At 40.6% G+C, this 17,909-nt stretch overlaps 1 protein-coding gene across 2 annotated transcripts in view; it reads right to left on the bottom strand.

Moving 5' to 3' along the window:
- Positions 1-17,654, bottom strand: part of SLC41A2 (solute carrier family 41 member 2) — a 126,894-nt gene extending 109,240 nt beyond the window's left edge. The window contains exon 1 of one of the 2 annotated variants that reach the window (XM_057742642.1): positions 17,525-17,654. The gene's annotated coding sequence lies outside the window, so the exon portion shown is untranslated. Of the gene's footprint in view, positions 1-17,435 lie in introns of both variants that reach the window. The other variant, XM_057742640.1, reaches the window with a different exon arrangement.
- Between the last annotated feature and the right edge of the window lie 255 nt (positions 17,655-17,909).

Here is a 17,909-nt window from a genome sequence, read left to right as displayed (position 1 = left end):
GACTAAGAAATCATCCTGCAGAACTCTCTTCCCTATCTGAGACAGTCCTACAGCTATTACTAAAACCACTCTCCTCTACCCATTGCCTTTGGGGTTCATCTATTACCTTTTTGTTTTTTGCTTAATAAAGCCTTCAACCCCTCTGAAATCTCACGAATCTCATAAATTTTTACCAATGTCTTCTTTCAGTTTTTAATTCCTTGAATTTAACTCTTTAATCCTTCCTTATTGCATTTGGGAATATAGTGTGAAATAAAGATCTAAATTAATGATTTCCCCTAAAAAATGAAATAAAATAGAATAAAATAAAATAAAACCATTTCTCATTTTCAACCCTTTGACTTCACTGTTCTTATCCACGGGGCTCCCTATATTGTTCATGTTTGGTTCCTAATTGTTCCATACTGACCCACTGCCTCCTATTAGATTTCCTAAACTAGCTAAATTAGTCTCTCTTACTCTTCTCTAAGCTTCTTCTATTCAATCAAATTTCCTTTATTCAACTTTCCCACCCCTACACTTTCTACCAAATTGTTCCTAATGTCTGGGAACTTCCGCCTCATTGAAAACGTCACAGTAAAAGTTTACCACCTCAAAGAAATCCACCCAAACTAATGTAGGGTTAAGGATACAGAGAGGAAAAAACAGTCAAAGTTAAATGCCCAAAACAGTTAGCAATCTTCCTATCATGTACAGTTTTAAAAAGGAATTTTTAAAAATGAAAGGTATCCATTTCCCACTGCCAATTCTTACACAGAAAAGATGACATCTTATGTTTCTGATGATCTTTGATATAACACGACCCTCAAAAGCTAAAAATCAATATGGCGATGTAAAAGAAATCTCCAGAATTCCAAATGTGCTACTGCTGCTTGGTAGAGGTATAATTCACGGTATCCAGTTAAGAATGTATAACAACAACAACAACAAAAAAAATGTATGGACCTCTTTTGCTCATTTCTTGTAGTTGACCAAGGAAAAGGAACTATCCCAAGGCCACAATTCTAAAGAGCGAAGGTGAGTCTAGTCAGTAACTATCCCACAAACTCCATATGATGTAAGTCTCAAACTGGTCCAAACAACAGCTGAGTTATAGCAATACACATATCTTATCCCACAATTTTTATCATTGTTCAGGTCATTTAAAAGTATTTGGATAGAGTCACGAATGTAGAAAACAAACATGGTTACCAGGGGATAAGGTTGGGGAGGTATAAATTGGGAGATTAGGACTCACATATACACACTACTATATAAAAAATAGATAACCGATAAGAACCTGCTGTGTAGCTCACGGAACTCTACTCAATACTCTGTAGTGGCCTATATGAGAAAAGAATCTAAAAAAGAATGGATATATGTATATGTATAAAAGATTCACTTTGCAGTACAGCAGAAACTAACACAACATTGTAAATCAACTATACTCCAATAAAAAAATTTTTTTCTTAAAGTACTTGGACCTGAAATATAAAAAATGCTACCTCACAAATACTGTCCTCCCTGATTAAAAGGCTAACCTTTAAAGTGGAATGGGGACTTCCCTGGTAGTCCAGTGGTTAAGCATCTGTCTTGCAATGCAGGGGACGCCGGTTCAATCCCTGGTTGAGGAACTAAGACCCCATATGTCACAGAGCACACCCCAACTACAGAGCCTATGAGCTCTGGAGCCCATGCACCCTGGAGCCCATGCGCCACAACTAGAAAGAAGCCTGTGCACCGCAACAAAAGATCCTGAGTGCCACAACTAAGAGGACGCAGCCAATAAATAAATAAATAAAGTGGAATGAAAGTATCTCCCCCCAACACCCCCTTTTTCTGTTTTGGCTGAAATGCATAGAGTTAGTTCCTTTAAAAAAAAAAAAAAAACTTGACTTCTTTGGCTTAAACTGGAAACTATTTACTTAAACTAAACTCAAGCACTCACACAGGTTTCATTTAGGTGAAAGGTAGTGACATCAAGCTTTCTTGATTCAGTGGTCCTGATATTCTCTAACAAACACAAAAGCCTGAGAAATCATGGGCATGATTTAGCTCCTGATATCCAAAAGCTGGCTGATTCCATAACACAATCACTCATTCCTAAGACTGCCCACTGATAGAAAAGAGTAAAATTTATCAATCGTAGTTTCTATAGGCCTAAAAGACAGCAAAACATTTGTAAAAATTTGTTTGAGCCCAGAGAAAGAACCAATGGGTATAATAAATCCTCTGTATAATAAATCCTCAATACATTTCAAATAATTTTTCAAAGGAAACCAGACCCAGACAACTGATTTCGTTCTCAGAATCACAACCCTCAACCCTGCTTTAAAAAATAGTATTTCTAAAAGAATGCTTTATTTGGAAGGATACATCAAACACAAGTCAATGAATCAACTAAAACAAAATCCACTGTTGAACATTTCTGCTAATTGAGAAAGTGCTGACAGAATAAATATGGTGTGTCCAAAGAACAAAGTGTACTTCATAAACAAAGCACAGTTCATTCCACCAAGTGCAATCAGTTAGATTATATTTAGCCCTTATCGAACCAACTGAAAAGTAAAAAAAAAAAAATCAGTCATTTAACTAGAGGTTCTGATTAGATTAACAGCAATACATAAATAGTTTTATAATACAGGTAGTAAACAACGACCAGAAATATCACTTAGTACTACTGTTTGAAACAACTTGGTGAATGGCTGGATAGCCAAGGACTTAAGTCATTGAGAATTATGTTTTGAAGCCAAGAAACTGCTTTTAAATAACGAAAAAGTATATTTCTCCCATTTTAAAACATTTCTTACATGTATCTTATTCAAAAAAACTACTTAATGACTCTCTCTTTCAATTAACTTGCAACTGACATTCACTAATTTCCTGCAAACTACTGCTGAGAACATCACCTTCTTATCAATCTCTCCTAGATAAAGTCACTTGAAACTTTACTTAGACATTACATAGCTACAGAAAGCCTTACTACTGAAAACTGGTATTTTTCTTTTTCTTTAATGAAGATTGAGCCACCCTTTTATTTTACTTCAGTGACAAGGAAACTTACAGCTACATCTGAAACTCATATCTATGCTCAATTTATTCATCTTACTGTTACACTCAGTTTTATTCTCTCTGGTACTGGTTTCATAACTTTCTTTAAAACCAATATTTCTTATAGGTGTTGTTTTTTATAAAGTGACTCAACACCTTTGTGTCAAAGGTAGTGTACATGAGAATAAAACATAAATAATACATTTCCTTGCTAGTTTTTCTCTGGCACTTATAAATCTGAAATACCTAAATTTAGAGACTAGGTAACCAGAGTTCATCAGTATTTCAAATGAGGAGAAATTATTATTCAGAATGCACCAAAAAGTATACTTTCATACTTTTAGCCTTGTTAATACATCCTTATACTCTTAAAAGAGGATTCAATTTTAAAAACGCAAACATACTTCTGAGGCCAACTTAAACACTTTATTCTTTGCATAATTAAACTGAAAACTGAATATAAAATCTTCCAGAATTGTAAAGCACAGAAAGGATAAACATGTGTCAAAGTAAAATCCCTTCTTAGGAAAGGAAAAGGGAAAAATGATTTGCCACGTGTAAGGTTAACATCTTTCTTCTTCATTTGAAGACCAAGAGTGCCCCATAATTTTCATGGTGATCCCATTACAAATATTTACTCTGAGCCATTCTATTCCTCCAGGGGCCCTCCTCCTTCCCCTACAGGAGGTGAAGCAGCACGTTATACCCTGATGAGCAGGCCACACTAAATTACACTACCTTCCACTAGGTGATGACACAGGACAGCTCCCACACAGAGCGAGGTATTCCTTAGGTGGTGGCCTAGCATCACCTTCCCTCCCTGGGACACCTTCACAATGGCACCACCAGGGAGATGAAGCCTGTCTTCCATGTTCCCAAACTGTACTTTCCCTCAATACTGCTCCCTGGTACACAGCTGTGAAGTCAGCTCAAGTGCACAAACTCACAGAAAGAGACTCTATGCAGATTAGGTGAACCACGGGTACACAGTGCTACGTTACTCAACCGTTCTGGCATCAAACCGAAATAATGATCTAAGTCTTTCAGTATCTTTACTCTCTGCAATCAAGTCTCTCCTCTACCCTTTGGTCAGGGCTGCGTACTTTTTTACTCAAATACCAGTTTTTTTTTTTTTAAAAAAAGAGAAAAAGGAGCCTAAGGGCTCTAAGTCCAACTTGAAGTTCAAACTAAAACTACCCCCAAAACCACCCTGAAACAACTTCATTGCCACATAATGCTCTTTGCTCATGAAAATATCCTGACTCCCTTTCTTTCCCAGCTCAACTGAAATGGTGCTTCTAATGGCCACCGGCATAGAGTTCTCTTTTATTGTTTTTCAGTTTTTCACAGAAGCAATATGTGTTCAGTGCAAAAATAAATAAATAAAGGCCAAGGACAAACAAAAATTGTTTATTCTGGAAACCGACCATCCAGAGATAATCATGGATGATGTATCAGTGTATATGATAACTTCACTATATTTTATATACATATATATACACACACACACAGAAAAATTTTTTGTTTAAAATAAAAATAAGCTCATATTATACACACTGTTTGGCATCCTGCTTTTTGCATTTCACAAAATATTGAAAAAGAGTTTCTTATCAGTATTCTACAAAGTTATTTTTAATGGCTATTTACAATTTCCTCTTTCTAAAACTCCCAGGGGCTCTAAAATTTATTCTTTCCTACTTCTCCCCCTCCATAATTTCCCAACTAAAAGGCAACAGCCTTCATTCAATTAACACATCCTAAACACTTCCAGAGAACTGACATTCTGCTGTACTCATAAGCAGTGACTTCATTTATATTTCATGCTGTTACATGATTGTGGGTAAATAACTGCACCTGCCCCACCAAGCTCCAAGGCAGAGCCAGGCTGCCACCAAGTCTACAGTGTGTCTCACCCATGATCCATCACATATAATTCAAAATGATAATCACTCCAAACAAAATAAGAGTCACAACAAGGTATGACTTTTCCTAGAAAGACCATTTCATTGTTTCTTTAAAAGTTACAAAATATGGGCTCCCCTGATGGCACAATGGTTAAGAATCCACCTGCCAATGTAGGGCACACGGGTTCAAGTTCCGGTCCAGGAAGATCCCACATGCCACAGAGCAACTAAGCCCGCACCACAACTACTGAGCCTGTGCTCTAGAGCCCGAGAGCCACAACTGTTGAGCCCATGCACTGCAACTACTGAAGCCTGCACACCTAGAGCCCGTGCTGCGCAACGAGAAGCCACCGGAATATGAAGCCCGTGCACTGCAATGAAGAGTAGCCCCCGCTCTCTGCAACTACAGAAAGCTTGCATGCAGCAACGAAGACCCAACACAGCCAATAAAAAAAAGTTACAAGACATTAACAGGGAAGATGCTCTGCTAGGCACATGAGAAGATGGTCAACAACATATTAGAGAAAGGCAAATCAAAACCACAATGAGGAGTGAAGACGGCCACCATGTCTTTCTCGCTGTCAGCTGCACACGGTGGGGTGTAGCTCCAGGACCTTGCTTCAAACATGAAACAGTTGGCATCATCCACAAAGACATATTAACCAAGAAGAAAGACAGCTTTGAACTTCAAGTCTGTGTGTGGACCTATTTCTGCAGAGACTGAGAAGAGAGCACCGGAATTACAACTAACTGCTGAACAATCATTGACAGAAAGACACTGGAACTCACCAAAAAAGACACCCCACATCCAGAGACAAAGGAGAAACCGCAATGAGACGGTAGGAGGGGTGCAATCGCTTTACAATCAAATCCCATAAATGCTGGGTGGGTAACTCACAAACTGGAGAACAGTTATACCGCAAAACTCCACCCACTAAAGTGAGGTTTCTGAGCCCCACGTCAGGCTTCCCAACCTGGGAGTCCAGCAACGGGAGGAGGAATCCCCAGAGAATCAGACTTTGAAAGCCAGTGGGACTTGATTGCAGGACCTCCACAGGACTGGGGGAAACAGACTCCACCCTTGGAGGGCACACAAAAAAGTGTGCTCACCAGGACCCAGGGGGAAGGAACAGTGACCCCACAGGAGACTGAACCAGACCTACCTGCTGGTGTTGGAGGGTTGCCTGCAGAGGTGGGGGGGGCAGCTGTGGCTCACCGAGGAGGCAGGGGCACTGGGGGCAGGGGTTCTGGGAAGTGCTCATTGGTGTGAGCCCTCCCAGAGTCTGCCATTAGCCCCACTAAAGAGCCTGTAAGCTCCACTGCTAGGTAGCCTCAGGCCAAACATCAAACAAGGTGGGAACACAGCCCCACCCATTAGCAGACAAGCAGATTAAAGTTTTACTGATCTCCACCCACCAAACTAGATTAAAGTCTTACTGAGCTCCGCCCACCCAGCCCTACCCACCATCAGTCCCTCCCATCAGGAAGCACGTTCCAGCCTCCTAGATAGCTTCCTCCACAAGAGGGCAGACAACAGTATCAAGCAGTATCAGCAGTATTTCGTCTTGTGGAACTGAAAACCACAGCCACAGAAAGATACAGAAAATGAAAAAGCAGAGGACTTTGTACCAGATGAAGGGAAAGGATAAAGCCCCAGAAAAACAACTAAGTGAAGAGGAGGCAGGCACCCTTCCAGAAAAAGAATTCAGAATAATGATAGTGAAGATGATCCAGGACTTTGAAAAAAGACTGGATGCAGAGATCGAAAAGTTTACCAAAGACCTAGAAGAATTAAAGAGCAAACAAACAGAGATATGCAACACAATAACAGAAATGAAAAATACACTAGAAGGAACCAACAGCAGATTAACTGAGGCAGAAGAGCGAATAAGTGACCTGGAAGACAGAATGGTGATAATCACTGATGCAGAAAAGAATAAAGAAAAAAGAATGAAAAGAACTGAAGACAGCCCAAGAGACCTCTGGGACAATGTTAAACGCACCAACATTCTCATTATAGGGGTCCCAGAAGGAGAAGAGAGAGAGAAAGGACCCAAGAAGATATTGGAAGAGATTATAGTTGAAAACTTCCCTAACATGGGAAAGGAAATAGCTACCCAAAACCACAATGAGGTATCATTTCACACCAGTCAGAATGGCCATCATCAAAAAGTCTACAAATAATAAATGCGGGAGAAGGTGTGGTGAAAGGGGAACCCTCCTACAGTGTTTTTTTGTGGGAATGTAAACTGGTGCAGCCACTATGGAAAATAGTATGGAGGTTCCTTAAAAAAACGAAAAATAGTTACCATATGATCCCAGCAATCCCAATCCTGGGCATATAGCCAGAAAATATGAAAACTCTAACTCACTTCAATGTTCACAGCAGCACTATTTACAATAGCCAAGACATGGAAGCCACCTAAATGTCCACAGACAGATGAATGGATAAAGAAGTGGTATATATCGGGTTGGCCAAAATGTTTTTTCAGGTTTTTCCATAAAATGTTATAGAAAAATCCAAATGAACTTTTTGGCCAGCCCAATACATATACAATGGAATATCACTCAGCAATAAAAAAGAATGAAATACTGCCATTTGCAGCAACATGGTTGGACCTAGAAGTTATCAAACTGAGTGAAATAAGCCAGGCAGAGAAAGACAAATATTATGTATCATTTACATGTGGAATCAAAAAATAATACCAATAAATCTATATACAAAACAGAAACAGACTCACAGATATAGAAAACACACTTATGGTTACCAAAGGGAAAAGGGAGGGAGGGGAAGGGATAAATTAGAAGTGCAGGATTAACAGATACAAACTACTGCACTTAAAATAGATAAGCAACAAGGATTTACTGTTTATCATGGGGACCTATATTCAATATCCCGTAATACCCTATAATGGAAAATGACCTGAAATATATATATAAAGCTGAAAAAAATTACAAAACATTAAATTATTTAAATCTTTTTCTCTCTTTTGGTGCCCCCTTGCTAATGCTCAAACACATGCTTAGATTGTCTATTAAGCACTGCCCCCAGGGACTGAGAAAAGAATAGGTTTTATTCTAAGGGATGATATGAGTTTAAATTCAGATGATAAAAATCTGAGCACAACCAAAATCCCAGACTGGAGTACACAGATTTCAGTCCAACACATTTTTGAAACGGAGAGTATTAACTGCTTGTTCAAAGTTGTATTATTCATGTGGAATCACTGGCAAATGCTTTATGCTATGTTTGAAACTGTACAAAGCTCTCCGAGATATCTGCAATGTTTTCATTAGATGAATAAATCAATAACATGATTTGCATTGAGCAATTTTACAGGGGAATTTCAAGTGACTTATTCAGCAAATCTCCACGCTTCAATTAAAAGAGATGAATGTGCTTCCAAAAAATGAAATGTGAAGAAGTATCAACACATGAATGATACTGACGGCAGTTAAGAGGTTGGGTTCCAAAGTCAAACTGTTTTGGCTTAAATTCTGACTTCCACTAGCTATGGGCCTTAGGCCTCTATTCTTTAGTTTCCTCATGAAAAAATATCACCTCTATTGGGTAACTGTAAGGATTAAATGACTTAATACATGTAACGTGCTTAGAACAGTGTATTGAGCTTTTGATAAATATTAGCTAGTTACCATCATCGCTATTCATCACTACTTTATACACTTTTATAAAAGGCCAAAACTTAACTTTCCACCTCTTTCTCCCCTTACTAAGGAATATACTAGACCATACAATCACAAAAATGTTATACAGTGCTGTATTAAACCTTTGCCTTATAATTTTCAGATCAACTGTTTTGTTCCTACTTTCTCTAAAAAATAAACTGAAGTTTAATATTTACACTGTATACACTCTACTCATCCTACTTTTCATTAAATTAAACTGACAGCATGCTATAAAATACTGTATATCTATAATGACCAGTATATACGCAGACCAAATGGTACCTATATATACTGAACAACACAGGTCTTCAGGAAACCACCATGTTTTAAAAGGAAATAAGAAAATGAAAGCTGGACTAGGAAGTAGCTCCAATACTGTTGTTAAATTTCAGTATCATACCTAATGTAATTTTTCACTTTTAAAAAGATAGCTAAATAACATTTTTACAACTTACAAATAAAACAGACTACCTTAAACCATTACTGTAAGGTTTATTCTAGATTAGAGAACTAAGACTGCTTAACTAGAATGAGAAATATTTCAAAGATAAAATCCATCATGAGTTTGCCTGGGGTTATTCTGAAACCTATAATCCAGAAAAGACAGACAAGAATTTTCTGACTCTTTTTTCAAAGAATACTAGAACATTACCATAAAAATTCTTTACTGCTTATTATGGAAAAGATAGAGGAAAGTGGCAGATAAAATGAAGAAAACAGACCAGGCTTTGGACTCTGGGCCTACTTATTAATTTTGCTTTCTTGATCATAGATATAACAGTCTGCTTTAAATCCCAGGAGAAATACTAGCTAATACTGAAAAAGATTTATTTCCCCACTAAATGTTCTTTGGCCCTATTACTTTCCTGTATTGTTTATTCCTACCTTACCAGGAATATGAATAGCTTATCAAAAAGCCACTCTTAGGGCTTCCTAGGTGGCACAGTGGTTAAGAATCCACCTGCCAATGCAGGGGACACGGGTTTGATCCCTGCTCCGGGAAGATCCCACATGCTGCGGAGCAACTAAGCCCGTGTGGCACAATAAAAAAAAAAAAAAAAAAGCCACTCTTAGACTGAAAAAAAAAAACAAAACACTTCTTCAAAGACCTAGAGTCTAGGGAATTCCCTGGCAGTCCAGTGGTTACGACTCTACGCTTCCATTGCAGGGGGCATGGGTTCAATCCTTGGTGGGGGAACTAAGATCCCACAAGCCATGCAGCGTGGCCAAAAAAAAAAAAGAAAAAGTCTAATCCGTAAGTCCTCCAAAATATTTAAAAACTTAAACCCAAAAGAAAGGAGAACAATCACCCATTATAGAGCATCAAAACCCCTGAAAACAAAAAGAATAGGCTTCATTTGTATGTACTTGTATAATTTTTTCTGAAAACCTAGGAGATAGACATGTTCATATACTATAGCTCAGGAAACCAAGTCTAAGAGAGGTTAAGTAATATGCTCAAGTTATAAAGTCAGTGAGATAAAGACACAGGACTCAAAGTCACGACTTTCTAACCAGCTAATGATAAAGCAGCAACGACCGGCCATTCCCTGTGCACCAGTGTCAGTGGCCACAGGGACGAGGCTTACAGAACCAAGTTGTTCCGGTGCTCCCTGCCAACTCCATTCATGTCCCACACTGGAATCTAGGAAACTGGATTCAGGTTATTTCTGAACACAGTTGACTGCTCAAGAATGGAAACAGCTCCTTCCCAATCTCACCCCCTAATTCACGGGTGAATTATCTCCTATTATGCAATAAATAAATGAGCAATTATTTACTGCAGACCCAGAAATGTAACCATATCATAAACTGCCCTTTTTATAAGTGCCATATTAGGTAGTGTAGAAGGACGAGACCATTGTATCTTTAGTATCTGCCCCTCAAATGCTTCTTGCTTTATAATACATAATTGTACTTATTTACATAAGGTTGCCCTTTACCAGTCTGTAAGCTTTTGATACAAAATTCTGCATATTCCCCACTCAGTATTAGCTGGCATCCACTAAAAATGTTCAAAGAAGGAGTGAACGAAACGTTGACAAGTTGAACCTTCAATAACAAGATTTAGAGAGATGGAAAAAAAGAAGGGGAAGTTCGTTCTAACAAGGTGGATGACAGATAACCAGGCAGACAACTGCTGGGGAAATGAACAGGCAGGTTTGAGTAGAAGATTCACGTCACCAAACAGCAAAAACGGTACACTGGAAGAACTGGAACGCCTGACTGGGGGGTGAGGACTTCATTTTCTGAATTAGGCCAATTGTTTTTGAACATTTATTTTTAATGCAGGGGAATTCTTTGTTTAAATTAAACCATACTTGAAACCCCAATATAGAAAACAGGTAAAAGCAAAGCAGTACCAGTTGAAGCCCCACTCAGTCCCCACCTTACCTAATTGAGAAGACCCCCAAAGCCTCTTCTTGGAGCACAGTTTGAAAATCACTGGGTTAGAAAAACGTCTGGAAGGACAGATACCAAAGTGCTCAGAGTACTGACCTCTGGAGAACTGGGCTGGCCTAGGTTGAGGGAGTAGGGTAAGGAAGAGCTAGAAATACTATTTTCACTTTTCAAATCCTGCATTTTTTGTAATATTATTTGAACTTCTGTTTATATTGAAGTTCTTTTTAATTTAAAAAGAAATGACACCATTGCTCTAAAAAAGCATTTTTTAATGGTGAACTTTCTTCAAGTGGATTGCCACATTTTAATGAATCCTTATAGCAGGATATTTCCTTGACTAAATTATATCGCAATGAAAATGAACATCTTTGTGCATAAGAATTTCCCATATTTAGAATGATTTCTGTAGGATAAATTTATACAAGTTAATGGTTTCCATTTAAGTTCTATAATGCACTGCCTAAAACAGGACTCTCCAGAACATAAAAATATAAAATTCAATGAGTATTTTTTAAAAGACATCCTATAGTAGAAAGATTTGATTCTAGCATGCATGTTTAAGATATATAAAATCTAATTTACAAAAGTAATTTGCAAAGTTTCCGTGTCTCGAAAAATGTATTAAAGAGAAATCTGAAACAGAACTTGAAATCTCTCTACCTTTCATGAATTTTTCATAACTTCTCTTGCCACTTATCAAAACCATACACTGAAAGAATTTTCCTTCACAGTTGGGTTTCACAATCTAATTCCGTGAAGTCACAGTACTGTGACAGTACAATCATTCTCTGGCAACAAACTGACATCATTAAACTCTGATTTGTACGTTCTATGGGGTGTATGGATGTTCTATTTTTACTTCTAAGATCAGAATCTGTTTTCTGTCGCCTCTCTATTAAGCTCATACGATTGATACATTTTAATCTAATTTAGTCTCTTTGTCCTCAGCCATCTGTATAAAGCTACCTTTTGGTGAGAGCTCAGAGAACGCCTGTCTGTTCCAACAAAATATAAATGGTTGCTGGCCCGCCTCCTCATGCAAACAATGCCTTAGCGCTCTGGACTTCTTGAAAGGAGAAACCCCAAAGTCAGAAAGTTTGTTGTTCTTTTTCTTATCTCTACTGCTGTTTTAATATAACAAAAGAGCAGTTTTTGTTACGTTATCTTTTAAATAAGTGAATGGGGTTCTATCACTGAGTCCAACTGGGCAAAAAGAATTTCTAATGAAACGTTTTCCTTTTTCCAAAAGCAACGATTGCCAGAAACATCAAGGTCGTTTCTACTACTATGTAACGATTCTAATATGAGGGTATTTCGACTCTATCAGCAGAGACTTGCTTAGTCCCTACTGGGTCCGAGGCACCATGCTAAATGCCAGACGTTCAATGTGAATGAGACAGAGGCAAGGTCTGCTCTCGTAGATCTTTCCCTCTTGGTGCAAAGGCAGTTTTGCAAACCACAAATCTTTGTGAAATGAGAAGTTCCGGTACCAAAAACAGAAATATTCTTTAGAAGAAAGAGACTGGAACCAGACTTTGGAATACTTGTAACACTGGGCCGAGGAATGTGAAGTTAATATTTGAGTAGAGGAAAACGATCCACAGGGATCCTTAGAAAATATTAATCTAATCAGGCCCTGATTAAACCTTTTCAATGGCTTCTCATTTCCTCTAAGATAAATCCAAAATCTTTAAAAAGGGTAACTAAATCTTGCATCCCCACCTAACCAAGATCTTTGGCTATGGTCATACTGCACTTTTTCTCTGTTTCCTCCATTGCAGGAATTTTCAAAGTTTAGACATCACAATCTAGTAAAGTATCTATGTGTGACACGCTTAATTTCTATTTTATTTCTTTTTAAAAACATGCAGTTCACAACCACTAAACTGATTTTACAATCACCTGGTAGGGGCCCAGGTGCCTGCAGTTTGAAAGACACCACTTTAGTATACACCACACTCTCTCTCTCTCACTTCTGGGCCTTTTCGCACATTGTTTTTGCTGAAAACACCTTGCTCATCCTCATTCTTCCCTTTTTCTGGCTGCTTCCTATGCTACTTTGTGACCTAAGCTCTTAAACATCACTTCCCCGACCCTCTTAGATTAGTTCCCCCTCCTCTGTGTTCCTGAAGTACTCTACGCTTTCTAACATTCATTAAGCTTTACTATAATTGCACGTGTGCTAATCATCTTTCTAGGCTGTAAACTCCATGAGCGTCAGGACCCATTCTTGTTCACTGGTGAATCCTGAGAGCCTAGCCCAAAGCCTGTTACATATTAGGCACTCAACCAACATTTGAGGAGTAAAACAAGTAAGGAAATGGACTTGAATAATCTATATATTTAACCACACGATGAAATGAGCACCCACTTAAAAACTGGAAAGAGGTTTAGCTGGTTCCAATGAAAATATATTCTCTGTTCCAATGTTATAAATGGTGATTAAGTTCCTAAGCCAGCCTACAAAATGCTATTACCCCCCCACACACACATTTAACTGATGAGAGGATGCTGCTTATTTCCCTCTCCGCAAGGACAACAGAACTTTCACTCTTCTATGTAGGAGAAAACAGGATTAAAGGGACACTTTGCTTTCTCCCTACTCTCTCAGTTCCTCCTAGAGCAAACTGACTTATCTAATGGCTGAGATAAGAACAAAGGTCAATATTCCAGACAGGCCCCACACCTGAGCTCTCACTGGCTCTTGGATTTATCTGCCTTGGAGAAGACAAAGTTTTCCTTTCCCTTCCAACTCCTATGAGGAAATCTTCCCAAGACAGGACTTGCCCTACCTACAGGGGAGACCTGCAGCTTTTTAGGTGCTAGAGAATTATCTGGGTAGATAAATTAAGAAGGAATATACTAAGTGTGGGCTTTACCATAAATGAAAATTAAACCACATTTTAATAGTAATGTAATCCTCATCTGGCTTCTTGAATCTGATCTCAATTTGCAGAATCTGGAGAGAGTAGAGATGTAATCGGCACACTGAAAAGCTCCAACAGGAACAGTCATCCCAGTCTGATTTCTGGGTCCGAGGAGAAGAGGCGAACAGAGGAACGAGGTGGAGCAAAAGGGAAGGGAATGGAAAGGAGAAGGATTTCTTCCACTTTTCCTCTTTTGAATTTTTCTTGAGCAAAAACGTGTAAACAAGTTGAATTTATCTTTGTATCCTGCAATCTTCCCCCTGAAATTCTCACTCTTGCTTTTCTTTTCTCATCTTCCAGACCCCTTGTGCTGCCCAAAGATCTCCCTTTACAACACCCACACTTCTAAAAACAGAGCAAAATTTTCCCACACCTCCAAAATGTTCCATGATCCCATACCACTAACCCTCTCCTATCCCTCTTCATGTGGAAACTCCCATTTCCTCAGTGCAGCTGATCTGGAGGAAAGCAATCTGATTAAATTCATTCACATTAAGATAAAATAACTGGCTGACAGTCTAGCCTTTGAACCCTACTAGAGATACACATATTTTTTATTTTACACACACACACACACAGATACACACATTTTTAAGGTACGGAAATCTAACTACAGTAATTTCAGAGAAAAGATGTGGGGCGGGGGGGTTAAAAATCTCCTATAAAGGAGGCAGGTCCACTCTGATCAGCATTTCCCGGGGATCACATCCCCAAAGTTGTTCCCACATTTTCCCCAACTTTCAGTCCTTAAGTGACACAAAAAACCCCAGGGGGGCAGAGAAAGCCAACTTGGGAAAGCATTTGTAGCTACAGGATATTTATTCATCCATTCAGTAAGTCAGTTACAATCAATATTAGCTTGGGTAGGAACTTTCCTGATGGTGCAGTGGTTAAGAATCTGCCTGCCAATGCAGGGGACACGGGTTCGAGCCCTGGTCCGGGAAGATTCCCACAGGCTGGGGGAAAAACTAAGCCTCTGAGCCACAACTACTGAAGCCCGCATGCCTACAGCCCATGCTCTGCAACAGGAGAAGCCACTGCAATGAGCAACCTGCGCACCACGACAAAGAGTAGACCACACTTGCCGCAACTAGAGAAAGCCCGTGCGCAGCGAGGAAGACCCAACGCAGCCAATAAATAATTAAATAAATAATTTTTTAAAAAAGAAAAAAAAATTGGGTTGGATAGGTTATAATTTCAGTATGCTTGACAATCACCCCATTAGGTAAAACAAAAACATACACTCAGGTTATATATTGCAATTATTACCTCATTCCACTAATGAGGTCAATGAGGCATAAAGGGGTTAAATAACATTTCCATTGTTTAAAGTTTAGTAGTTGAAGAGCAGGACTGGAGGGCTCTTCACACACTTTGAATCAGTTGTTTATCCATTAATTCCACTTGAAAATCTTTAATTTTATTTTCCATAACGTTTCTGAAATTTGGTAGCGTACTTTAGAAGTCATATAAGCGTAAAAGAAAAATGAGCTTGAATTCCTGGGGGGCAAGCATCATGTCTTTTCCAGTGGTTTTTGTATAAGAGACCTGAGGTTGATACTGAATTTCTGTGCACTCAGAAATCAACCACAAAATAGGCAAAAGAGCATTCATTCAGCTGCAAGTGGCTCAACTTCAGTGCCATGAAAAATAGTTATTTGCCACCCAAATATGAATATAGCTGTAATAAAGACTACACAAACTTAGGATAATAAGATCTTCCACTCTGCCTCAGAAGTATATAAAATTTTAATTGAGTAATTGGTGTTTGCTATTTTTCATTAGTTTGCTTAGCTAGCCACCAAAATAAATTATTTGTAATAAAAGTGATAATTGGGACTTTACAAACCAGGCATAGAATATATGAAAATGCTAGCTGTGTTTGGTCTCTCTTGACTCTGGTCAGGAACACACTTTTGTGGCTTTTCTCAAAATACCAGAAAGGGTAAAGGGGCAGTAAGATGCCCAAGAAATGACAGGGTATTAAAAAACTTAAATGGCACTTCTTCACTCCCCCCAAGAAGAAGCATTATGTTGCTTGGTATCAGGCTGGTTAGCTTTTTCATTAAGTGCTAGTCCCCCAAAACTAGAATTTTTAAATATAATTCAACAATAAAAAGACAACTCAAAATATGGGCAAAAGATCTGAATAGAGATTTCTCCAAAGCAGATATACAAGTGGCCAATAAGCACATGAAAAGATGCTCAACGTAATGAGTCATAAAGAAATGCAAATCGACACTACTTCGTACCCACTAGAATGTCTATAGTAAAAGCTAGCAAATAGTCAACAACAAGTGTTGGTGGGAACGCGGAGAAATTGGAACCCTCATACACTGTTTGATGAGAAGGTAAAATGGTGCAGCTACTTTGGAAAAGTCTGACAGTTTCTGGAAAAGTTACATATACAGACCCAAAAGAATGAAAATCATATGCCCACATAAAAACTTGTACACAAATGTTCACAGCAGCATTACTCACAATGGCTAAAAAGTAGAAACATCCTTAGTGTCCATCAACTGAAAATGGATAAACACGGTGATATTGTGGTACACCAATACAACGGAATACTATCCAGCCATAAAAAGGAATAAATACTTACACATGCTACACATGGATAAACCTTGAAAACATGCTACGTGAAGGCAAGCCAGACTGTAAAAGCCACATAATGTATGATCCACTTATAAGAAACTTCCAGAATAGGCAATTCCACAGAGACGGAAAGATTAGTGGTTGCCTGGGGGTGGGATAGAGCGGGAATGAGGAGTGACTTTTCATGGGTATAGGGTATCATTTTGGGGTGATGAAAATGTCCTGCGTGGCGGTGACAGTTGCAAAACTCGGTGAAAATACTAAAGGCCGCGCTTTAAAAGGACGCATTTTATGGTATGTGAGGTCTATCTCATTTTTTTAAGAAACTGCTCCTTTGAAGAAAGAAATTACATATACATGTAGTACACCTATGACTGTATTACATACACACACGTCATCCCTTTCTATCAGTCAACGTTTGGGGTTTTCTTAGTTGAGATGTACTTCACACACATAAAAGAAAGGAATGAAAGGACACGGGGACACGGAGCAACTGTGAGCCCTGAAGCCGTGGTTCTGGGGTGTGCCCCAGCCTGCCTCGCATTGGCTCCATCCGCGCTCACCTTCCACCCATCCCTCAGCCGCCGCCCGCTGCCCGCCCAGCTGGCGTCGGGGCCGGGGACGACCCACCGCGGCTGCTCGGCTCCGCCGCGGGCGCCGCGGGCCGGCCAGCCCTCCCGCCCGAGGTGGGGGCCGCCGCGGCGGGCCGGGCTCGGGCGCTGCCCGCGGGGCCCGGAGGGGAGGCGGCGGCTCGGGCGGGCCCCGCCGCTCGGCCGCTCCCCCCGCCCCGGCCTCCCCCGCGCCCCGGCCGCCGCCCCTGCCTCCAGTGCCTGGGATGCGCCCGAACCCGGCGCCGCGGCCAAAGCTGAGACCTTCCCTCCACGATCACCTGTCCCGGAGCGCGCTGCGAGGTGAGGCGACCCCGCCTCCTCAGACGCGACCGAGGCACCGCGGGCGGGGGACGCGAGGGGCATTCACCTAGTCCCCCCGCGGCGGCGGCGGCTGTCCAGCGCTCCCCGCTCCTTCCTCCCGCGCGCCTCCTCGCGCCGTCGCGCCCAGAGCTGACAGCCCCGGAGCCGGCGCCCGCCGCCAGCCGCCCGCAGGCTCCCTGCCGCTCACCCCGCCCCGCCCCCGCGCGGCCTCCCCGCGCAGGCGCAGCCGCGCCGCCGCCTGAGGGGAAGCGAGCGCCTGGTGATGTGGCCGCCGGGGTGGCGACCTGGAGCGCGAGCGCCCGCCCCTCCCGGACCCTTGGCCGCCACCTGACCGACGCGGGCCGGGAACTCGATCAAGCAGAGCAAAAGGGAAATTGGCAAGGGAGCCTGCTCCGCAGAGGAGGGCTGTGGCCCACCCCATCCCGCCCCTC

This window comes from Hippopotamus amphibius, chromosome 7, assembly GCF_030028045.1.
Source record: "Hippopotamus amphibius kiboko isolate mHipAmp2 chromosome 7, mHipAmp2.hap2, whole genome shotgun sequence".
NCBI lineage: Eukaryota > Metazoa > Chordata > Mammalia > Artiodactyla > Hippopotamidae > Hippopotamus > Hippopotamus amphibius.
Note: the sequence above shows the minus strand (reverse complement) of the source record. Positions and strands in the feature narration are given on the sequence as shown.